This window comes from Enhydra lutris, unplaced genomic scaffold (assembly GCF_002288905.1).
Source record: "Enhydra lutris kenyoni isolate GAN:26980312 unplaced genomic scaffold, ASM228890v2 scaffoldscaffold1, whole genome shotgun sequence".
Taxonomy (NCBI): domain Eukaryota; kingdom Metazoa; phylum Chordata; class Mammalia; order Carnivora; family Mustelidae; genus Enhydra; species Enhydra lutris.
The window spans coordinates 52354144-52379691 of record NW_019154085.1 but is presented as its reverse complement, the minus strand read 5'-3'; the positions used below and the strand labels follow the sequence as shown (position 1 = coordinate 52379691).

Below are 25548 nucleotides of genomic sequence, written 5' to 3'. Positions count from 1 at the left end.
TGTGGGACTCGATCCCAGGACGCTGGGATCATGACCTGAGCTGAAGGCAGCTGCTTAACCAACTGAGCCACCCAGGCGTCCCCTGTCATATTTTTAATATAAATTAGAGAAGGGATGAACTTGAACACTTAGGCAGACAAAATTGTGCAAAATCGAAGAGAACTTTTGAGAATATACCAAGATAAATTTGTTTTCATTCAATTAAATGTTTTGATATTTCACATACCTACTCCCAGTGCACCTTTATAAAAGAAAGCAAGGTTGATAACCCATCTCAACTGCAATTTGATTCCTCTGTCAAAGCTTTTTAAAAAAAAATAGAAGAACTTTCACAGTGGTGAAATAGAATTTCAAATGTCAAGTTGGATTTGGACACTATATGCTCCATTACTGGAACCTCTCAACAATATTCCGGACTTGACTATTTATTAAGAAAACTCAGGATTCCATATACAGGTCATTTCCCTGCAAGTTATCACTACACTAATATCCCCTCTTGCTCCAAAATACCTTTCAATGTGTGTGTGTGTGTGTGTGTGTGTGTGTGTGTGTGTGTATGTGCGCGCGTGCACATATGTGAATGTGAATGTTAATATATTATTTTTTTAAAATTCCAGTCAAGGTGGCGCCTGGGTGGCTCAGTGGGTTAAGCCTCTGCCTTCGGCTCAGGTCATGATCTCCAGGTCCTGGGATGGAGCCCCACATTGGGCTCTCTGCTCAGCAGGGAGCCTGCTTCCTCCTTTCTCTCTCTCTGCCTACCTTTCTGCCTACTTGTGATCTCTATCGAATAAATAAAATCTTTGGAGAAAAAAAAAATTAAAGTCAATCCTAATGGATCCTTAATTTACTCTTCATAATGATGCTAAATTAAGTTAAAATGAAAGGATGTTGTCTGGTCTTGACTCTTTCAATGTGTTGCTATTTTATTCCCCAACACATTAATCTTACTGAAATTAGCTTCCCACATAGGGGCAAATATTTGGAGCCAGATTACCTTAAAAATTGTAAAATTTATAAAGTATATAAAGACTGTGAAAATAATTTGTGAAATATTTCATAAGAATACAAATTCCAAAATAATAGAATAGGTTCGAAACTAGAACATAATAAGAAAACTTTTGTCTGCCTTGATATTTATAGTTAGAGAACATCTAGCCTGATATTACTAATACTAATAAATAATGGGATCATTCAGTTGATTATTCTTTTTGGAATGGCATGAGCCAGACTATAAAAGAGAATAAGCATCTCTAAGGACCTTCAGATATGAGTATGAGATATGAGAAGAAGATAACAAGCCCAGAAATCCTCTGATATACAGAAAAATACTAAGAATTGGGAAAATTTTAAATGAAAAAATTGTATGTATCCAACCCCAAATTATTTAAAAAGCGGTCATCTAAAGAGTTTATAAAGAGCCTCATTCACTTCATGAAGCAAAAATAGAAATGATGGCAGAAATTTTATGAAAAAGCACATTTTAGTCAATTTAAAGAAATAAAATTCTAACAGCAATATTTTACTTTGGGAGTTAATATGTTTATTATCCCCCAAATCAGATGAAGTTGATGGAGTTGGCTTTCACTGACTTTGTGCTCCTGGTGAGATGCTGGACTTGGATAAATACTAAGTTTCCTTCCATTTCTAGGGTTTCTTTTTTAAGTATTGATTCCATAAAAAGGCTTAAAAATGAATCTCTGTAGTTCCCTCTCATTTTCAAGTAAAATACATATCAGGCTACATGATACTTAATTATCACTGATACTTTATGTGTGTGTACGTATATCCTATTTCTGGGGCATTAAGGTTATAGACCAGAATATGTAATCTACGTTTATGGATATAGATAGGGCTAGATTATATATTCTGGTCTGGAACCAGCATACATATGTATAGATAGATAATGCCAGAAAAATAGAATTAATTTTTTGTGATAAAATTTTTTTGACTTCTGGATACATAAAGAATGATTTTAAAAAACATAAAATATTTCAAAAAACTCAGAAAAAATAAAAGTGGCTCATTATTCTACTTCCCAGAGAGAATCGCTATTAATATATTGGTTAATATATTGGTTATATATTGGTTAATATTCTTTTCCTTCCTCTCTCTGTTTATATATACTAGTAAAAATATATTACTCTGTCTTTTCATACACATGGAGTAATACCATTAATACTAAAACTTGGTTTTTTTTAAAGTATTTCTTGCCTCTACTTCCATGTAGATTGATCTTACTCTTTTTAGTGACTCTGTTGTATTCTAGTCAATGAACCTAAGTTTATTTAGCTGATATCCTAGTTGATGGATAATGGGGTTGTTTTCAGATCTTTGCTATACTAAACCACGCTGCATAATATTTATAACAATGTAATCTTCACTACAAAGAGTAATAAAGTATTTACAAGGTGCCAAATACTTTGTTACACACTTTATAGACACAATTTCATTTAATTATCAAAGTATAGTGGTATCTAAACATCTAAACATGGTATGTAACTTGCCCAAGCTCATATACTTCGAAAGTGATGAAGCAGTGATTACAACTCAGGTCTGTATGATTCTAGAACTAAAGCTCAACATTCCCTCAGAAAATACTTTTGTAAATAAATTTTTATGTTAGTGCATGCATGGTACATTTATCAACACAAAAGTGCTGAGCCAAAGGTTATGCAATATTTGAACTTAAACATGGATTTTCAAAAAGTTGAACCAATTAGCACTCCCTATTGCAGAAAACCAACACTACTTTCTCCATATTCTTGCCAGTATTGCGTAGTATCATCTTTTCCCCCCAATATGATAGGCAAAATAATCACATCTTAGTGCTGTTTCAATTTTCATTTTTTCAACAATTCACTGTTTTGGTAATAAAATGTATATATTTAAATAACATTGTTGTCATCAGCTATTGCTTTATAACTATATACCTATCCTTTCTGGTTTGGGGAAATTGGAGAAACGGCATTTAACATTCTCAAGAAAGTGTTTTTTTTTTTTCCTTTTTTCAGTTAGAACTTGTTCATTTTCTCTATTGTCATATATATCTAAACTCCTTGTTTTGTTTATATCCTTAATGCCTTTGGAATTCCTTTCTGTGTTGAATACAACCAGGTGCCATGCTACCAGCACATTCCCATCATTCCATTCAACCATCAGCCAAGGTCACAGGACTTGGCAGGATAACTGACAAGAGAAGAATGGGAATATACCATTTAAAGTTGACTTTTTCTTGTAAAAATGATGGCAGTTATGGGAAGAGGGAAGAAAGATTTTTTTTTTAAGTAACATGATAAAAATAAATACATATACACATACATACATACATACATTTAAAAGAGAGCAGAGAGCTCAAGGGAAAAACTAAGAAAACAGCATTAAAAGAACAGCTGTTCAAAATGATTTACTTCAATAAAATTTTTAAAAATTCTTCAGAAAATAAAGTGATTGAAGAATTGGAGGTTAAGAATTTTTAGAAATTAAGAAAGCAATTCACCATTTACAGTTTTTTCAAAAGTCCCTCTGTATACTCCAACAAAAGCATATCACATTCCAGAAAAATGCACCAGAGTCAACATCTAGGAACCAGACAGGGTTAACATTTTATTCTATGTGGAAAAGACAGGGCACTCAGCTACATCTTAGGGCATGAAGATCAAGTTGCACACAAAAGTATTTGGTTTCTGCAATATGTTCAAAGATGCAGCCATTCGCTTTGCTTAGCATTCTGAGGATGACATGTCAGTGTTAGTAACAATAAATGTGATCATGTTATAGAATTATCATCAATAAAAACAAAATTGCCATAAACAGTATCCTTACACTTAGAACCAGTTAGCAAGCACCTGTTATCATTCTTAATTATTCTCATTTTCTTAGTGGAGAATAGATAAAAATTTAATGTCTATCAGGTTAAGTTCTCGTTCCTAAAGTTAAATATTTTTTTTCTATAATAGCCGTTAACGAATGTATATTTGACATTTTATAAATTTTTTTTCTTTTGCATGAGCAGACCTATTGGTGTTTTCACCTTGTTCAAGCAAAAATGGAAAAGAACGCTAGGTAATTACACCATAGAACTACTTTTTTCTTTTTCTGGGTCTTTTCTGGAAGAATTCATCTTATTAGAAAATACTCACTACAATGTATTTTTTTCTTCAGTTATATAAATAGGAAATGGGAACGATTAAATGATTGGATATGTGGCTTATCTCTGATTTGCATTTTGTTTAAAAGTAACTATTTTTTTTTCTAACCTATTGATTTCTCCCCTCTACATAGCTAAAAACAAACAAACAAAAAAAAAAAAAGAAAGAAAGAAAGAGAAGGAAAAAAGAAAAGGAAAAAAAAAAAAAAAAAAAAAAAGGGGAAAAGAAAAAAAAAAAAAAAAAAAAAAAAAAAACCTCCTACATCCAAACAATATGTTCCCCCACAGCCAAACTTTAAAAAAAAAAAAATCATTGAAGTATTGATTCATCTTTTCTCCTCTAATACAAATGTAAATACAAAAGGCAACAAATGTAATACAAAAGGCAAATGTAATACAAAAGGCAACAAAATCTATATTATGATTCAATTATTATTAATTTGAACAGGAATGGAAATGTCCCAATTCAAAAGCTAGTTTGAACTGCAAAAATCATATGCTGTGCTCTGTTATTTTCTTTCGAATTATATGATGAAATCATCAAAAAATAGTAACTTCACTCAAAATGACATTGTAAAGCTTGTAGAAATATGAAAGCAGAATCATTATATATATGTGTGTATGTATATACATATTTATTTCATTTTTTAACACAGTACATACTGCAAAGATTTTAAGGAGATTTCACTTTAATCTTAGAATTTCTACTGATTAAAAGGATAACTACCAAAATATAAAAATATAACTACAAGCCAACCAACCAATTAATCTACCAAAGGAACACTATGTATTAATTTCATTATTGGTTATGTAGGTTGCATTATGATCATTTTTTTTCAATTGCAGAAATGTCCCAAGAGGAATGAGCATTATTTATTTGAAAAAAGAGAGATAAGACAATCTATATGTAGAAAAAAAAACTGAGTAAGAAAATTTCAAGTTTATTTTCTTTTATTTCATATATATACACATACTTTTTAAAAAATTTATTTATTTCAGAGAGAGACAGAGAAAGAGCATAAATGGGGGAAGAGCAGAGAAAGAGGGAAATTGAGAATCCCAAGCAGACTCCATGCTAAGCGTAGAGCCCATCGCTGAGTTCAATCCCAGGAGCCCGCGATCATGACCTGAGACAAAATCAAGAGCTGGACACTTAACTGATTAAGCCACCCAGGTGCCCATTAAGTTGATTTTAAAGTAATAACTTTATTCAGTTAAGGAGCACAATAATATATAATATATGTTGGTAAAAGCATTATTTTGAACCAAAACCTAATGGTATTCCAGGTGCCATGCCCTCCAGGAAGTTACTTCAAATTGTATTTCCATTCTCAAATTTACTCAATTGTTAATTTCTATATATTTGCCTTTAAAAGTGTTCTTTTTGGTAACACTACAGCTTTTCTCTCACTTGTATCACCTCTGATTTGTCAACTGTAATAAATTTAAAACCCTGACTTTCAACCTCTCATCTTTGAATATTCATACTCCATTGCTAATAAATCAATTTCTCTAAGACAGTGCTTTTTATCTTGCCAATCATAAATGTGTTCGTGGTGCACTCAGAGATAAGGAAATCAAACCATCACTGGGACACACTTTCACCATCCAGACCATTTTGTCTCCCTTCAGGATTCCCTAGACCATGCTCTTTTGCCAATCTAAAGACCCTGAATTTGTCAAAGGTAATACTTGTTTAGGAACAAGGAAATTTATATTCACTTACTTAGGCCCCTTTCTGTTAGAAACAGTAACAGACTTCAAATATAAATATTACAGTACTGATATTACAACATATAGCTTAATATATATTAAACAATCAAAAGGAATCTAATGCATAAACATGAATTCACTTACTATCTCTTTGAAAAATATATACAACTTTTATAAATCTAACACATCTGGCAATAACGTTTTTTGTCATTTTTTATCCTAGCCATATGTGGTGTTCTGATTTTTGTCTATTACCTTTCAGTAACTAGATTTTTATGTGGCAAAAATGTTGTAAATAGCATTAGCTACTGTTTCCCAGGAGGGCCTCGCGGTAGGTATTAATAAGGTGGTATTTTTACCAGCTAGCTAAATGAGATCATATGCAGAAGGAAGGGGACACTAATTGCCAAACTTTCATTTCTTTTTAAATAAAAAGTACATTATTTTTACAACAAAAATAATACACTCATTTAAAAGAAAAGAAGAAAGAAAGATGGTAGAGATAGACAAAGAGGAGAGACAGAGGCAGGGGTAGGCAGGCACTATGAAAAAGAAACTGAATAATGAAATGACTGCATGGATGATTAACTTTGATCTCTGGAGAAACACACTTATGTATTTAAAATAGGATCATTCATATATACCGAATTTTATCATTTCATTTAGCATGATCATTATGATTAATGCTTACTTTTAGCATTTAAAAAGCAATTGTGGGAATCATATATATATATATATATATATATATATATATGAATCATACCTACTTTCTATTGTCTGCAAAGTATGCCATAGATTGGCTATACTATGATTTATTTAATCAATCTGTTTTCACTAAGCATTTATATTGTTTCAAAAATTCCTATTATAAACCATGATTCAATTAATATACTTCATTGTGAATCAATTCTTACAAATTTGTCTGAAAATTTGTTTTGAAAAAGTGGTAGAAATTTAATGAAGAAATTATATATTTATCATGCTATATAGGAATTATTATTTTATTATCTCTGACTTTCCATATATCCCTTTGGCTAGGAAGTATCTTCTATTTCTGATGACCAAAACAGTCCCTGTTCACCAATTTCAACTTTAAGGAAAGGTAATTGTTCTCTCCTCCATGATTTTATAGCTCTTTAACTTCACTCCATTATCCTTTTATAATATTAAATTATCACTACCTGTTCACATGTTATGGCAGAGAGTCTAACTATTGAGCCCATTTTCTCTCCTACCTAAATACACAGCCATACAACATGCGCCAGCCTCCCTTGTAGTTAAATGTGTTTTGTAACTGAGGACAGAAATGATATAAGCCAAACCCAGGCCTAGTGATTCTTCATGCTCTTTCCCTCAATACAGCAATTCTGGAAGCCATGTGGAAAGCAGCAATGGTGGGACGGAGGGGCACCTGGGTGTTCTCAGCTGGTTAAGTGCCCAACTCTGAATTTCAGCTAAGGTCATGATCTCAGGGTTGTGAGATCAAGCCCTGCCTCAGACTCCACGCTTGGTGTGGAGCTTCCTTAAGATTCTCTCTCTCTCTATGCCCCTCCCCACCTAAATAAAAAAAAAAGAGAGAGAGAGAGAGAGAGATAGAAAGAAAACAGTGCCAAAACAAAAAGATAGTAACATGGGTGTATGAATCACTACTTGGAGGAGAGCCACTAACTGATAAGATATATAGATATATAGTATAATTTACATAAAAGAAAAACAACTCTATTTTGCTAAACTGTTGGGATTTTGGACCTATTCTACCCGATAGTGTTATTTTTACTATTCTACCCGATAGTGAAAGTATGTTTGCACCATGTACTTTCCCCCTTTAGTCTATGAAGACTTACCAATGCATTCTGCCTCAACTCGGTGCCTGAAACTGTTCATTCAGTCAGTGAACAAGTTGAAAAAGATAAAAGAAAATTTTCAGACAATGTAGTTCTGTGGAAAAACTGAGGAACAGAGGAGTTAAAATAGAAGTTTTCTGCATCTCGGAGATGCATAAAATTATCCATGTGGTATTTAAAAAATGAAAAATCTCTAGTTTATTAACTAGAATTTAAATAAAAACTTTTAAAAAATACTATTTTGTATACTTGAAATTTGCTAAGAGAGTAGGTCACCAATGTTCTCACCATAAGAAAGAAAAAAAAATTATGTGAGGTGATAGGTATGCTAATTAGTTTCAAAAACATACTAAATGTTTTTGTAATCATTACAAAAAATATATGTATATCAAAAACCACACTGTACATCATAAATCTATAAAATTTTTATTTGTCAATTATACCTCAATAAAGCTGGAAACAAAATGAATGAATGAATAAATGAATAAATGAATGAATGAATATTATATGCCAATGCACATAAGTACTACAGTGGATGCCCATTACACACTTTCTATAATGTTCCATACAAGAAAATGAAACACAGCTTATAAACTATGACTCAAGAATCCTTTTTAAAAAATGTATTCTAAGGAAGGAGAGATATATATCCAAAGTTACACCTACATCGATGATTAAAGTAGTATTTGCAGGTAAAAATAAATGTATATTCTCTCTCTGTAAATATACATATATACACATAGTACATAATATAAACTGTGTTGGATACAATGAAAACTCTGTAGTAATTACAAATTTCCTGCACAAAAGTATGTAATGATATGGAAGATGTTCATTTTATAATCAAATGAGAAAAAGGATCATGAATAATGTTACCAAAATAAGCTCATTTCTATAAAAAATTAAGTTCCATGATGTATATGTACATGTCTCCAGTGAAGGCTAGCAGTGGTTCCTTTCATTTGAGGAGATTTTACATGCTTCCCTTAGCATTATCTGTATTTTCTAAATCAGTTCATCACCTCATAAGGTGATTTCAGCCATGTGTTGACCAGAAACCTGGCTTTAGTCAAGAAAGACACAACTTGTGACAGGTACAAAGTAAAGGCAGTAGATGCTAGGGGCACGAAAACAAAGAGATGGGTGTTGGGTGGAGTTCCTGAAGGAAGGAAAGCCTCTCAGTGAACGTAAGATGAAAAGCAGGTAGATCACCCACAGGAATTATGTTTTTTCCAGCAGGAAAGTTCTTCCAGGAGCTTCACTACAATTTACAGCTAAGGAAGAAAACACAGCACCTGAGCAAGGACAAGTAGCAAAATTCTTCATTTCTTTATAGGACAAAGCAAATTCTTGTATTAGCATAAAATGTTTTACTTTTTTCTCCCCACAATCATCCTTACAGAAGATTCTACACATTTATTAAGCCAGTGCTATTCTTACATACTCTAAGAGGTTGTTTGGCACATGTTACAGACATAAATGTTTCCTGGAAACAACTGGCCCAGCATTTCAAGTGTTCACCGAGGTAATAAAATAATGCTGAAATATGAAGTTATTTCCTTCTACATTAAGAATGAGCTTCCTCATTAAAAGTATTTAAAAGGCCCTCATCTTGCAATGGCTCTAGTAATAGCCTTAGTTTGAGCTTTAAGTAGGAAATCCCATTCCCCTACACTGCCAAAAAAAAAAAAAAAAAGAAAAGAAAAGAAGGAAGGCAAGGCAAAGGGCAAGGCAAGAAAAAAAGAATTCTATGTTAACAAAGGCACCAATTTGGGCTGTCAGCTGCTTTGGGGAGCCCTTTGTAAAGGCACATTTCAAATGGAACAATAGTCATTATATTTATTTTATTTTAGGATTTTATTTATTTGAGAGAGAGAGGTCACATGAGTGGGGGAGGGCAGAGAAAGGAGGAGAGAGAGAAGTAGTCTCTCCGTTTAGTACAGGTTCGCAGAGGGCTCATGACCTGAGATCATGACCTGAGCCGAAGTCAGAAGCTTAACCAACTGAGTCACCCAGGCACCCAACAATTTTTAGAAGAAGCCCCTTACACAGCCCAACATTCAGTATACATTGTTCCTAAGATACACAAAGATAAACTCTTGACATTTATATATCATCACACACGATTCCTCAAGTTTGCAAAAACATACCCACTTCACCCACCCCCTTATCCCACACCCAGCGTAAAGGGAAAGATAGCGTGAGGTAAGGATCTACACTAATCTTTGAGCAGAAGCTGACAGGCTTGGCCCCTGGTAAGGAGGAATTTAGAAGAACCCAACTAGAAAATTGACAAGAAGTTCTGATGAAGTATCTGAGTGGTCCCCTTAAAAAGAGCATAAAATACGCATATTTGTGTCCCATTTAATCTTCCAAAGAAGGCTTCCGCTGCAGAGGACCTCTCAATAATAAGATGTACAACATTATCTGTCCTATAGCTGTTAGTCTCTCTTTTCAGTTAAATCAAGTGTTTGCTCAATGGGAAAGATACTAGTAGGCCAGCATAACACAAGGAAAGACTATGCCTAGGTTTGACAACATGAACTTCTCACCATAGTTGACACGGTTATGGCCAACCAGCTTGCCGATAGCAGAAGACAACACAAAGCCATTGATAGGCCACATTCTTGAGTAACTGGTATGAGGTTGATTCTATTGGACTCCTTTTATCTCCATGGGGAAATGTTTTCTTGCAGGAAGAAACGTATCTGGAAACTGTCTTCTCTGGTCACAATTCTGTCAGCACTGCAACTTGCAGGTTTGCAAAATCCTTATTTTCTTTGGATTCTGACATAATCTTACCTCAGACAAGGGGAAGTAATTTGTAACAAAAGAAATATGTCCAACTTTTGTATAAACATGGATGGGACTGGAAGAGATTATGCTGAGTGAAGTAAATCAAGCAGAGAGAGCCAATTATCATATGGTTTTGCTTATTTGTGGAGAATAAGGAATAACACACAGGACATGGAAAGATGGAGAGGAGAAGGGAGTTGGAGGAAATTGGAGGGGGAGACAAACCCTGAGAGACTGTGGACTCTAAGGAACTGACTGAGGGTTTTGGAGGGGAGGGGGTGTGGGAGGTGGGGTGAACCTGGTGGTGGGTAATGTGGAGGGCACGTACTGCATGGAGCACTGGGTGTGGTGCATAAACAATGAATTCTGGAATGCTGAAAAGAAATTTAAAAAATAAATAAAAATTAAAAAAAAAAAAGAAATGTCTCCATGGGCTCACCCAAAAAAATCCACCTGTCTCAACATCTAGAAGCAGCAGACTTAATAGAATGGAATAATATGCTAAAGGCTGCTATAGGGTCTTTTGGGGGATGCAATCTTGTGGACTTAGAATGATGTTCCAATGGATGTTACAGACCTTACACCAATATCCAATGCTTGATTCATCTCTCCTGTAGACAGAATGCGCATGTCCAGAAACTGAGACTGGCTTCTTCCAGCAAATAGGTAGAAGTGCACTAGTTTCCACAGAAGAAATGCTTCCACTAGACAACACAATCTCTGTCAAATTGGAAACCGAGTATGCCCTCTGGCCATCATAAACTCAAGCCAGTAAACTCACTGGCAGAGAAAAGGACTACAATAATGGTAGAAGTGACTGATGTTACTTAATAGGAAATCAGACTGCTGCCACATAATGGAAGCAAAAAGAACTATTTCTGTAACCTAGAGGTTTCTCTAGATTGCCTCACTTCTGTAAAAGGCCAGGTAACTGAATAATGAATTGATCTAATCAAGGCAGAAGCAATCAAAGGCTCATATCACAGGATCATAAAACCAGGTAAAGAATACTACAGCCCACTCACTGACAGAACTTAGAATACACACTGAATGGATGTAGCTGAAAGGACATGTAATTGTCATTTAAGGTCTCATGGGAAGTTACATAAGTCATGGGACAATGGCAGCTATATTTTATGTTAATTAAGAATTTCTTTCCCCATCTTTTTTCTATATTATCCTATAGAAGGAATACTGAAGTCTGCTAATATTTTAGGCTTTATTTGGGAATATTTAGGTTTTATTTGGGAATAAACTGACATTAATTCATTAGGCTATGGTAGATAATGGGATTCATGTATCCCTTGTATTGAGACACATTATTTTTTCTCTGGAAAAGAAAAGATGCTGAGAATAAAGAGTAGAATGCAGAAAATTTTCAATTTGTACCTGCAGACCCACACTCCAATCTTTCTCAAACTATGCCCAAGGAGGCTGGCCTGTATGGACTACATTTGTGCACTTCTTTGGCATCAGACTGGATCTGGCCAATAGGAGAAATCAGTAGTAAGAGTTTGGAGAGTGGCAAAAACATAAAGTCAAGGTATCTATTTTCTTGGTTCTTCCTTGGGTAGTGGCCCTCCCCTGTCCCGAGACCACAGTCTCTTTCAGGTGACCGTCTGCAAAAAGACATTTTTTAAGAATTCGTATAATTGCCTCCTCCCCTTCCATTTAAGGTCTAGGAGTCATGATGACTTAATCCCTGATTACTAGCCCAGTGCACAACCAACCATTCCTTTCGCACTAACTAAACTCTGTTGAGGGCTGTGTGAATTCCTGTGTGAATACTTCTTGTATTATACTTTCCTTGGCTACTTGCATGAAGTATGCCATCTCTTTCCTGCTGATAAAAAATTTTTAGGAAGGTATGTGAGAGCTATGGTGGATACCCCACTTCATGATAAAGTTCAGAGTTAAATGACTCTAACAAGCACTTAACTCATCATTTTTTCTGTATTCAATTCTACTTTTCAATTTAACTCTCTAATATGATTTCCTAAAAGTCAACATTTTGGGGGGTCATATTCTTCAACCAATTACAAAATATATGACTACATATCTGTAATGTATTATGATTATTTGTTGATGATTAATAGTGGTATTACAGCAAACAAAAAAAAATAGAAAATTTGAAGTAGTATAAAAAACATTTTCTTTTTCCACCCCAATAGAGTATCTTATGCATCCTTGTGGTGCATATGGTATATTCTGGAAATCACTGTCAATAAATCAATCATAACATGCATTTCTTCTTGTCTCAAGACATTTTGCCATCAAAAATAGTTGTTTGTTGACATTGCTGGTTGGTTGGCTGTTATACCCATACTATTTCATTTCTGTATTCACCTCTTGATGCTGAGCATGGGTTTGACCTTCTTACTGATTATCCTTAACGGCATAACATCAAAAAAAGAGAAAGTTAATAGACAGGACTTCTTGGGCAAAAACATGGACCAGGTTCAAGTAGCAGGTGTGCTTTGTTCCCTTTTCTGATAACAACATTGCCACATTTCATGGAGTAAAATATGTTAAGGTATTGTATATATGTGTATATTCTGATGTGGTGTGGTAAAGTGGGCTTGGGCAGAATACAAAAACTGGAAAAGTTTAGAATTCTACACACAGAGTGGAATCATGAGAAAGTATAATTTGCTTGTTTTATTCTAAATATTAATCAGAATGTATTCCTTTGAGTCAGGTTAAAATACTGCCAGTTTTTATGATATTAAAAATATCATGAGGTTAATGAGGGTTTGTAAGGTTTACATTTCTGAATGACCAGATATAATCCCAAAAGAAAGCCTGGATATTTCATCAGTAAACTTATAAAAATGAAATTATATCAGTTCTTCAATTTGGCTGTCCAGTAATGGACTCAGATTTCCTATTACGTAAATAGTTACTTGATCTTTAAATCAAATCCTCTTCAGAAGCTCCAGCAATAATTTCAGGCTATCAAAATGAAATGATGTAAATTTGTTAAAAGGGGAAACATAACTTTTTGATAATTATTTCTTCAGAGAAAATTTCTACTGGAAGAAAAAAAAAGTCCAATGTTCTACCCAAACCAAAAGCTAACCTCGGCCATCACATATCTAATCACTACCTGCCTCCTACCGTCACTCCTTATGTTTATGTTTGGGGCATTCCAACATTTTATTGGCCGTCTGTATAAACCAGCTGCCGATCTTTCTATTTATTCACAGTTGTGATAAATCTTACTGCTTAACATGAACTTATATTGAGTTTTGAATTTTCTATTGCCTCTGGACATTTTTTGTTAGTTAATATTAAGAGCAACCAGGATACTAATAATGTGCTATAATAAAGGATGACTTTATATAAGTCAAAAGTTAAACTGAATATGCTAGCTGAATAACGTAAATATGTCATTAAAATTTCAGAAATCCACCATATACAAATACGTTTGCCCTTTTTAAAGTATCCAAACATCCCAGAAACTTAACCACTCAAAACACCCAAGACCTAAATCAATACTCATTCAATAAGCATTTACTGTCTGTGCCAAAGACATACGATAATTCTAAAATTTAAATGTTGTCATAAAAATCAAGAGGCTCACCCATCAATAAGGTACATATTTAAATGAAAACAATCTTTCTTAAAACTCATCAGAACTACATCAAATATTGTCAAATATACTCTGGCTTTTGTTATCTAAACCTTGTTTTTATTTGTTTTGTTTTGTTTTTTAAACAGAATTTTGGTTATATCATAAGGTTAAAGGCATACTGGGGGTACTTTCTCATGTAGGTAAGCTATGGGTTAAATTAGTGAACCAATACAAAATAACAGTCTTTTAAAGCTAAGGATAAGCAATAACCTCTTCCTCCTTCTTTCTTTATAGTTTCCTCTTAAAAATCCCTAATTAACATTCTACCTGACTATATAATAAGGATGTATATGTATGTATATACAAATATATATGCTTATATTTATGCAAAAAATTATATAAACACACACATCTTTACAGTTTTTTGTGGTAATATTTAAAATATCTATTGATTCTATTTTTTCTTTCATATTTGATGATTTTCACCTTTTCATAACTACATATGAAACTGTTTAATTTTCATTTTGTATGCATTGATAATTTAAATCCTGTACTACTTAAAACCTATCATGATAGGTTAAAGTTTATTTATAGTGATTATGGACTCAACCTTGATTTCCAAGGTAACTATGCACCTTTTGAGGAATTGTTTTTTAATTTATTTTAACCAGAAGAAAAAAGCAGTTTACTCTGGCACAGTTGCCTGCCAATGTTTACTAACAGATTCAGCTCTCTATAGGAATAAACAGTAGTAGTCATTTAGGAAACAGCTTTAAAATCTCTTTATATCAGGGTTTTGTCATCCAATAGGTAATCCCATTGCAATTTAGGGTTAATAGCTCTTTATTCATGCTACTAGGAAGGGACAACTAATTTAATATCTATCATTATACTATTTTATTTTCACAGTTATTTTATATTTACTCTTCTGCATCACTGAACTAATTTGAATTATTTTCTTTCTTATTTTATAGCCCATCAAGTTAAAAATACTCCAGTGATTTCAAAATGAGGTTTTTTTTTAAGTGCAGCTATAAGATGAGTGTTCTTTTAGAAGTGGCCTTTCAGATTGCTTACTGATCATATGTTAGTTCATCTACCATTGTAGCATAGCAAAAACATTTCACCACCCCTTAGAATTTGTTTCCTTTCAGCTCTGTTTCTTCACTCTGACCTCATTTTTCTTATGCACTGTCCTATTTCATAAACTCTCCAATGAGAGACCAGTTGGGTGAAAAGACTGACAACAGGTACATGTATGGCCATATTGATTTGCATTCATCAAAACACACCCCCATGCATATATTCTCAGATTATAGACTCACAGTATCTCAAGATTGGAAATTTAGGTGTTTTGCCTAAATGCACAAAAGCGTTTTGAACAGAGACATGCTTAGGGCCAGAGTATCTCTTTTTGCATTAGCTTTTTACAAAATAAAGCTGAGTTTAGTGTGCAGGTCAGTCGTGCAAATCATCCACGATCTTACCAATAGTTTATGACAATTTAAAGAATGAAAGTATTTGTCTCAGGAAAAACAGACTATTGGGAGAATAGAAAAGGTAGACCAATGTAGTAAATTTCCTCTTCATATTAAGTATCACACCGAACTAAATAGAATCCCGTGATAGTAGCGACTTGCTATTCCCTTGCCTATAAACTGACATAATTTGCTCACTCACTGAAAAGTAGTCAGGAATCCTCAGCTTAAGATGTTGACGAAGGTGCACATCTCTCTTGTAACAAAGCATGTGAAAACCTTATGTAAAGTCATTCTGTTCATATAAAAAGATATCCCTAAGACTTTAAAACAAGCTATACCTGGAGGTCCAAGGCAGAATTAAAAGTTTAGTTTTCATGATAATCATTTCAGGAAACTCCGTCCATATTGGTCATCTTTTAACCATATAGAATAGCAAAAGGAAGTGAGAAAGATGAAACCAAACTTTGTTAAGTTTAACTGGGTAAGGTTCAATGTGATGCACTCCTCACAGAATACAACTAAGGAATTCCTTGATCAACGAAAACTTGTTCTCCTTAGAGTTTTTTCCATTTCCTCCCAGTTTTTTCCTCAGCTAATGTAAATTATTGCCATCTTCTCTTTGTCCTGTCATATGCCAATGACTTATCAAGGCATTTTGTAGCCTTTTCTCCTAGCAGCAAATTGTCTACCTCATGCAGATTTCATTTTTCAAGTTTGGGACAGTATTTCATGAAACAATTTCAAATTTTATTCTCATGTGCATTACATGTTTAGTTATAATTGTTTAGATGTAATTGAGATATTTAACTTTTATTAAGTGTTGGACATGATGGAATTGTCTCTTCATGTTCATGACAATTCAATTTAACAAGCACTTTTTTTTTTTTATATGCCAGGCTCTATTTGTAATACTTGGCATATACCAGTGAACACTAGGGAAAAAAATTCCTACTCTAGTGCTTCTGAGATCTTATAATATACATTCTCTAGTTCTGTTCCACCCACCAACAGTTTCCATTTCCTTCTGTTATTCATTCACATTAGTACCACTGGAAAACTCAATGAACACTTGTGCTAATGTCCAATAAAAATAGTAAACAAACAAAAAACATGTAATACTTAAATTGTATTTATATATTAGGCACTGTTCTAAATGTGTTATATACGTTAACTCATTTAATCTGCATTGTAACAAGTATATGGGGTGGACACTATTTATCATCACCCCAATTTTATGGAAGGGGAAACACAAAAATAGAGAAAGCTTTAATAAATTCCATGCTTGCCCAGTTAATGAGTGAAGCCCTGATCAAACCCAGGCAGCATAAGCTCAGATTTTGTGCTATTTGCACAAAATCTGCATTTGTCCAAAATCTCTCCAGAAAAGTTTATGTAGCATTTCTTTTAATTTGGTTACTTTAATTATCTGTTCCATAGTAATTCAAGACTTAGTTCACAATCTCTGATCTAGCTGAAATTATGCTATATATTTAAAGTCAATTTAAAGACATCAAATTCCACTGAATAAGTCTCAGAGCTCAGTAATCTTTCCCATTCTTAATCAATTTAACCTAATCTTATGGTTACTGATTTAAAATTTTCCTCTTTAATTCTGAACTAATCATTCTTCATGTTAATTCAGAGAATTCATATCTATTAAAAATAATTAAATTTTCCCTACAAGCGAGAGATATATTGTATTAACAGAATAGTGTATATTACTCCCTAATACCATGATTTTTCTGGGTTGTGACAAAATATAGGTTATCTACATTTCCAAATATTTTGTTTTGGACAAAATGATTCTATAATTGTATAATTATTTCTGCAGCAAATATAGAGTATCTTTAGATAGTGACTTTACCTGCATTTGCTCACTCAACAAAGACCTTTAACAAAATATAAAAGAACAAAGTTTACTGCATCAGATTAAATAAATCAATTTAATACATAATGACAAATGTATTTGGTTCTTATTCTGGAGCCACTATTCTAGGAGGTCAGCATATTCCTCCTGGCTAGAAACTTGCTAATAGTGGATATTTCTTTTTTTTTTCCTTTTTTATCACACCCATATAATTATTAGATATATAGCTTCCTTATCTGGCATATAAATGATATTGCTCTCCTCTGGATGGTTAAATATCTCTTAAGATTATTAAGCAGATTCTCATTATGCCCATCTTCAAGTAAGAGAGAAAGAAAGAGAAGGAAATGCAGATATGTTACTCATTTTAAGGTTAATAACTGGCCCTCATAGTTAAGATATATTTTTCAAGACTAACTTTAATGATGTATTATTTAAATGTAATACACTCATGCGTGCAGTTCAATTTTTTATAAATGTATATATGTTTAACCATTTCAATCAAAAAGCAGACTATCCATTACTCTCAAAGTCCCCATGTTTGTTTCCAGTCACACAACTGCTCAGACTTGTTCATGTATTTTCTGCCACTATAGTCCAAATTTGTGTTTATAGCATTTGTATGAATAAAAATGATACAGCATGTACCCTTTTCTGTCTGACTTATTTCCCTCAGTATATCAAGATTCATCTATACTAATGAATATGTCAGTAACCATTCTTCTTGAGTAAATACCAGAAATGAAACTGCTGGATGGCATGGTACAACTTTACAAGAAATTGCAAACCTTCCTCTAAATCACATTCCTACCAGCAATGCATGGTAGATCTGGTTGCTCCCCATCCTTGCCACTACTAGGTATTGTCTCCATTCTTATTTGGCTCTAAAAATGGGTTCATAGTGATATTTCAATATAGTTTTTTTTAAGAGTAGAAGTATTTTATTTAATAGCTTTCTACAGATTCATAACTTGCAAATATTTATAGACAAATGATGTGGTATCTTTGTTATCTTGATCTCTATCCAACCAATGTTTGAAGTTGAGCCTACACTGAGGCATTGTATGGGCAGTAGCAGACAAACAGTTACTTTCAATCCCCTACGCCATTCTGGAGAAGACTTTATAGAAACATACCTTGGGATGCCTGGGTGGCTCAACCCATCTGACTCTTGCTTTTTGACTCAGGTCATCATCTCATGGGTTGTGAGATAAACCGGCACTGGGCTTCACCCTCAGCATGAAGTCTGCTTAAGGATTCTCTCCCTCTTCCCCTCCCACTGCTTGTTCACTTGCTCTCTCTCAAATAAATAAACTTAAAAAAGGAAGAAGAAGAAGATAAAAGAAGAAAGGAGGAGGAAGAGGAGGAGGAGGAGGAGGAGGAGAAAGAAATACACCTGATGTTATCATGGCTGAAATTCTTTCTCTAGGTTGACATTATAGATGCTGACTTATGCATCTCTATGTGTCAGTTAATCATGGTTCTATTTCTAATCTTGTTTTGATCTCAGAAGTTTCTATGGATGCCCCCTCTATTTCTCATGGTCCTTACTTGTGACAACAGATCTTTTTTTGTAGAATATCAAATACAGATACACATTTCTTTTCTGATACACTTCCTTTCCTTATGTAGATCCAAGGTTTTCACGTTACCATGCTCCTTTAAAGGAACTTTCCAAATGTTTTACAGTACAGTCTGCAAGCAATAAATTTCCTCAATTTGTGTTCAGGAAAATGTTTATATCTCTTTCACTACTGAAGGACAATTTTATCCCATATAGAATTCTACACTGGTAGCATTTTTTTCTCTCTTTTTAATACTTTAATGATTTGACTCCACTCTCTTCTCTTTTGCATGGATTCTGATGAGCAGTTGGCTCTAATTATTGTCATTCCTCCATAGATAAGGTTCCTTCTCTCTGGCTGCCCTCAAGGTTTCTATTTGTCTTTGGTTTTCTGAATTTTTAATAGGAATTGCCTAGGTGTATGGTTTTGATACTTACCTCATTTGTGTTTTCTGAGCTTCTGGGATCTGTGATTTGAGGAAATAAATCATTATGTCTTCAAATATTTCATCTGCTCATTCTCTCTTCTTTTACTATCCCAATTACATCAATATATTTTTTACTTTGTGCCAGTCTTGGGTGTTGTGTTGATTTGTGTTTTGTTTCCTTCTCCAGTCTTCATTCTCTTTGCATTTCAGTTTGGGTCACTTCTGCTACCTTATGTTCAAGTTTGCTGTTTCTTTTCTTGGTTATACTAAGTCTGCTATGAACACTTTGAGTGTATTCTTCCTTTTTATTACTATGCTTTTAATTTCTAATATTTCCTTTTAATTTTTTCTCATAGTTTCCATATCTCTACTGACATTATCAGTCTGGTATTGCATGTTGTTTACCTTTTCCATTAGAGTCTAACATATTAAAACTATTAAACATATTAAATTTAACATTAAACATATTAAAATTATTTTAAATTCCACATCTGATACTTCCACCACCTGAACAATATCTGAGTCTAATTTTGATAATAACTATGTTGCTTCACATTCTGTTTTATATTGCTTTTTGGCACGCCTTCTAATTTTTCCTTGAAAGAGAAATTTGTACAGGGCAATAAATACTGAAGTACACAGCCCTTTACTGTGAAAATTCATGATCATCTGGCTAAGAGTTGGGCTGTTTGATTTTTTATTCTATTCCATTAAAGTTATATATATTAATATAATTTTGATGCAATAAAATTCATCCTTACTAAGATTATTTTTGACAAATGTTGACAGCATATAACTGCCACCAAATCAAAATATAGACTATTTCCAGACCAATAAGTTTCATTGTACTCATTTGCAGACAATCTGCTCCTCATACTATCAGCCCCTGATAATCACTGTAACTGTCTTATGTTCCTATAATTTTTTTTCTATCCTAGAATTTCTTATTAATAGAATCTTACAACATTCACTTTTCTGCGTTTTTGGGGTGTCTTGCTTCTTTCACTTGGCATGATCTTTCTGAGAATCAGACATGTTCTTCTGTGAATCAATTTGTGCCCTTTTTATTAAGCAGTAGTTCTCAATCAATATGTACCCAAATTTGTTTTATCATTCACCAGTTAATGGGAATCTGATTGCTTTCAATTGTTGCATGTTACAAATAAAGCAGCCTTGAACATTTGTACAGGGATCTTTGGATGTATTCTCTTGGTTAAATATTAAAGAATTAAATTGATGAAATATAAAGTAAGTATATAACTAAATTTATTAGAAATTGCCAAACTGTTTTCCAAAGTGTCTGTTATTTTTTTTCATCTGCACCAGCAATTAATAAGATTTCTAGTTCTGCATTCTAGCCAGAACTTGGTATTTTTAGCCCTTTGGCTTAAGCCATCCTAGTAGATGTGTGTTCTTATTTTGGCTTTAATTTGCATTTCCCTAATGCTATGATGTGGAGCATCTGTTTATATGCATATCTGCATCACATTATCTTCTTTGATGAAATGTCTGGTCAAATTTTTTGTCTATTTGTTCTACTTGGGTAGTCTATTATCTCTATAATTTGTAAGAGTTCTTTATATATTCTGGATAAAATCCATTATAAACTACATGTTTTACAGAAGTTTTCTGCCACTTTGTGGTATCGTTTTTTTCTTTTAAAAAATAGAATTTAGGGCAGCTGGGTGGCTCAGTCAGTTAAGCATCTGCCTTCAGCTCAGATCATGATCCCCAGGGTCCTGAGATCGAGTTCCACACTGGGCTCCCTGCTCAGCGGGAAGCCTGCTTCTCCCTTCCCCTCTCCCCGTTTGTGTTCTCTCTCTCTCTCTGTCAAATAAATAAAATCTTTAAAATAAAAAAATAAATAAATAACAGAACTTATAATTTTTATGAAGTCCAACTTTTCAATGTCTTTTTCCTTTATGATTTGCTCAGTTTTGTCCTGCCTGAACAATCTTCACCTACCCTAAGTCACTGAACTTTCTCCTATATTTTCCTCTACAATTTTAATAGTTGTATCTATTACATATAGCTATATAATCCATTTCAAATTAATTTTAAATAAATAAGTACTTAAATATATATAAAAGTATATATGTATATACACATGGATAGCCAATTATTTTAGCACTGCTTGTTGGAAAGACTATTCTATCTCTACCGAATTACCTTGCCATAGTTGTTTAAAATCAAATTGTCTAATAACTGTTTGTCTAAAGAAATAATAGTAATAAGTTAGTAGATGGTATCGCATATAGACAAGGGAAATGAATGAAAGAAATGTCATAAGGCTTAGGATGGAGGAATTGGTAACACTCTGTTAAAGTTACCTATATTATGTGAAGTGGTATAGCATCATTTTAATGTATACTCAGATTAGTTTAAAATGTAGGATTAGAGATTTCAACACCTCTCTTTCAATAACTGGTAGATCCAGCAGGCAGAAAATCAGTAAGGATATAGATGACCTGAACCTGAAATCAGTAGAATATAGAATCTTATAAATCACCTTAATCTAATTGCATTTATACTCCATCTAATGACAGCAAAATACATGTTCTTCTCAAGCTCACATGGCAGACTCCATAGGATACACATTCGAAGACACAGAATGCACCGTAAAATTTTTAAAATAATAAAAAGCATACAAAGTATGTTTTCACCACAATGAAATCAAACTAAAAACCAAGATGTACAAAACCTATATATGTGGAAAATTATAAAACTCTGATGAAACAAATCAGACATAAAGGAATAGGAAATATTCCTTTTTTTATGGATTAGAAGACACACTGGTAAAATAACAATTATTCCCAACTCGATCTATGAACCCAAAACAAATTCAATCAAAATCTCAAATACTATACATTCTACATTTGCAATCTTTCCTATTTATCTACTCCTTTCCAATTGTATGGCTAATTCACTTTATTTGATGATCTACTCAGCAGGCAATTATTGATTGTTTCCTATTGGACACACATTATTAGAAAGGAAATGATGGGGGGCGCCTGGGTGGCTCAGTGGGTTAAAGCCTCTGCCTTTGGCTCAGGTCATGATCTCAGCGTCCTGGGATCGAGCCCCGCATGGGGCTCTCTGCTCAGTGGGGAGCCTGCTTCCTCCTCTCTCTCTGCCTGCCTCTCTGCCTACTTGTGATCTCTCTGTCAAATAAATAAATAAAATCTTAAAAAAAAAAAAAGAAAGAAAGAAAGGAAATGACAGAACTCATCATTATGACTCTCCTGATGGAGGTGGAGTCATTTTGCCAGCTCCTAGATGCATCATTTGTCATACTTCTGATGGTCGGGGTTACTTGCTCCTTTAATACTAAGTGGTAGGACTGCCACATGAGTTGCATGCATGGAAGGGGAAAGTGAAGACTGAATGGGCTTCAGGAACTAGCAGAGGCTCCAATAGGATTTACTGTGGTTTGTCGTTTTTGGATTCCTTACCTCATCAATTAACCAAGAATTTTCAAAAATTCATTGTAGAGCTGCATTATACAATATGGTATCTGCCAGCTACATGTGGCTATTTTAATTTAAATTAATTGAAATGAAATAAAAATTTAGTCCCTCAGTTGCCACAGCCTCATTTCGAGTACTCAAAATCCACATGGGCTAGTTGCTACTGTATTATTTGACAGTGAGAATTTTTAAACATTTCTATCACTGCCATGAGTTCTACAAAACAGCACTTTCTAGATTCTCTATACTAATACACACAGACTTTTGTTATCCTGTCAAAGTTCTTTACAAATGTCAAAAAAATAAAAGTTTTACTAAGGTTCTTAAATCTTTTCTTAGTAAATCTCTAATTCTGAAGAAACTTTCATGCTTAATAGTTATTGTATTAAGCATATTTAATGAAGATTGGGAGTACTGCCTTATCTGATGAAGGAAGGGTCTGAAATGATTACTAAAGTTTCAAATTTCAGAATATTTCTGGTGAGATATTTCAATAATTTGATGATGTTAATGAACAGTGCATATTATCTTCCAGGTCAGGTTTATCAAGATAAATACAGAAACAGGCCTTTTCTTATTTCTGATTTATTTATAATATTCTCTTTTAACTACAATTTGTTGCTGGATAGAAAATTATCTTTTCTTCCTTCCTACCATCAATAGCACATCATTCACCTTCATACTATTTCTTGTATCTAGTGTCATCCCAGAGGTTTTGTGTTATTGTTTGCTTTTATTTATGTGTCCATCTGGCCCACTAGTTTCTAAACTGCGTGAAAGTGCTATAGGTGAATACCAAAACCTATACCGGGTTCCCCTATAAAGCTTAATATATAATGCTTTGAATGGCGTGAGCACTTAATAAAATGTCACTAAAATAATAACCTAACATTAATTTGAAAAAAAAAATTGTATCATGTGGCAAATCCCTGTGAACATAAAGACTTCTTAGAGTGTAAGAAACACAAGATGTGATCTGCTGTGTGTTTTAATGCTTTAAAAAAGGATTTACTTATTAATTTACTCATTTATTTTCTTTTGTATTTATTTTGAACATATGGGATATATCCTCCCCAAATACCTCATGTCACATGTTTGATTCTCTGATTCAATTAAGAGCACCTTTTGGTTCTCATACTAAGTAAGCTATGTCTTGCAATTTAATCTTTATCATTAATAAAACTATTATTTTAGCCTGTAACTGCTAACATCTTTTCACAGTTTTCAATTTTTTAGAACTCATTTAAGGAAAGAAAGTTGGAATTTCTTGATATTCCTCACAGTCCTTACCACCAACGACTTGATACCTATGCTACCAAGTTTGGATTTATCCTGGAGGCAATAATTAGTCATTTATAGTATTTGAATCACATGGTGTAAGTATAGTATTTTATAACTAATCACTAGTAGCAAAGGAAATGGCTATTTATGATAAAAATGAGAAGCAGGAATATCGGTCGAGAAAATGTTATGAGATAACAAACATTTCTGTGTATACAAGTCTCTAAGTCTCTGTATATGTAAGAGATGAAAAGGCTTTGAGAACTATTTCAGTGTTGAGATTTTATCTGCTGTTATTTTTAACTGAGTTTGAGATTACTATAAACCATTTCAATGTCATTGCCCATAGCCAGCTGGAAAGATGGCATGCTTCTTATGAAATACCTCTGATTCACAATAAGAGTATTTGTCTCTTTTCTCCATTTTATCAATTATGATAGCTCGATATGTTTCAGAACCAGAAGCCAGAAGGGGAGTGTCATGTACTTAACACTAGGAAACAGGGGAGTAGGGGTTAGAGAGATGAAAAACACTATCCAGAACCTGTGATTTTCTTTTCTTAGAATATGCTATATAAATTCCATTGGAAGACTTAAAATTATATTTTGATTTGTTTGTCTAAAGAAAATATATAATTTACTAAAAGTGATACCTGAAGAATAAATATAATTCTCCCTTACTATATATATATATATACTAAAAATACATAGATCTTAGAACTGCAAGGAGCCTCAAATCATTATCATGTCTAGCACCATGCTAATAAGAAGACATTAACATGTGTTATAGATATGTTATTTAGAGAGAGAAAAAACAATTATTTTAATCTACATATTTCGTGGTTTGTAGAAACTGATAAATGTACTTTGAAAATGACAATATTTGGGGAACCTGGATGGCTCAGTCAGTCGAGCATTTGCCTTTGGCTCAGGTCACGATCCCAGGGTCCTGGGATCAAGTCCTGTGTCAGGCACCCTCTCAGCAGGGATTCTGCTTCTCCCTCTTCTTCTGTCCCTCTCACCTGCTCATTCACTGTCTCTCTATCAAATAAACAAATAAAATCTTAAAAAAAAATAAAATAAATGACAATATTCAAGTTTTAAGTGTTTACGTTTGGTTCTTAAATCTTTATAAGGTATAAAATCAGAACCATTATGTTCAATATTACAAATATTAAAGCCAGTATATTTTAAATTATGTGAATTATTTAATTTCTAATGATTTATTCAGATGAAATTATACAATTCTAAATTACCCTATAAATAATCCATGTTATTCACTTTAAGTTTAATAAATGGAACATTTTTGGGTATAACCCATGAATAAACAGAACTGACTAAACAGAACTGCATTCCATTCACATATTAAGAAAAACAATTCTTTTTT

At 33.3% G+C, this 25548-nt stretch overlaps 1 protein-coding gene across 2 annotated transcripts in view; it reads right to left on the bottom strand.

The window, feature by feature from the left end:
- The window catches only part of LOC111145595 (polypeptide N-acetylgalactosaminyltransferase 13), a 447585-nt gene that overhangs the window by 291579 nt on the left and 130458 nt on the right, over positions 1 to 25548 (bottom strand). The gene's annotated exons all lie outside the window — the stretch shown is intronic.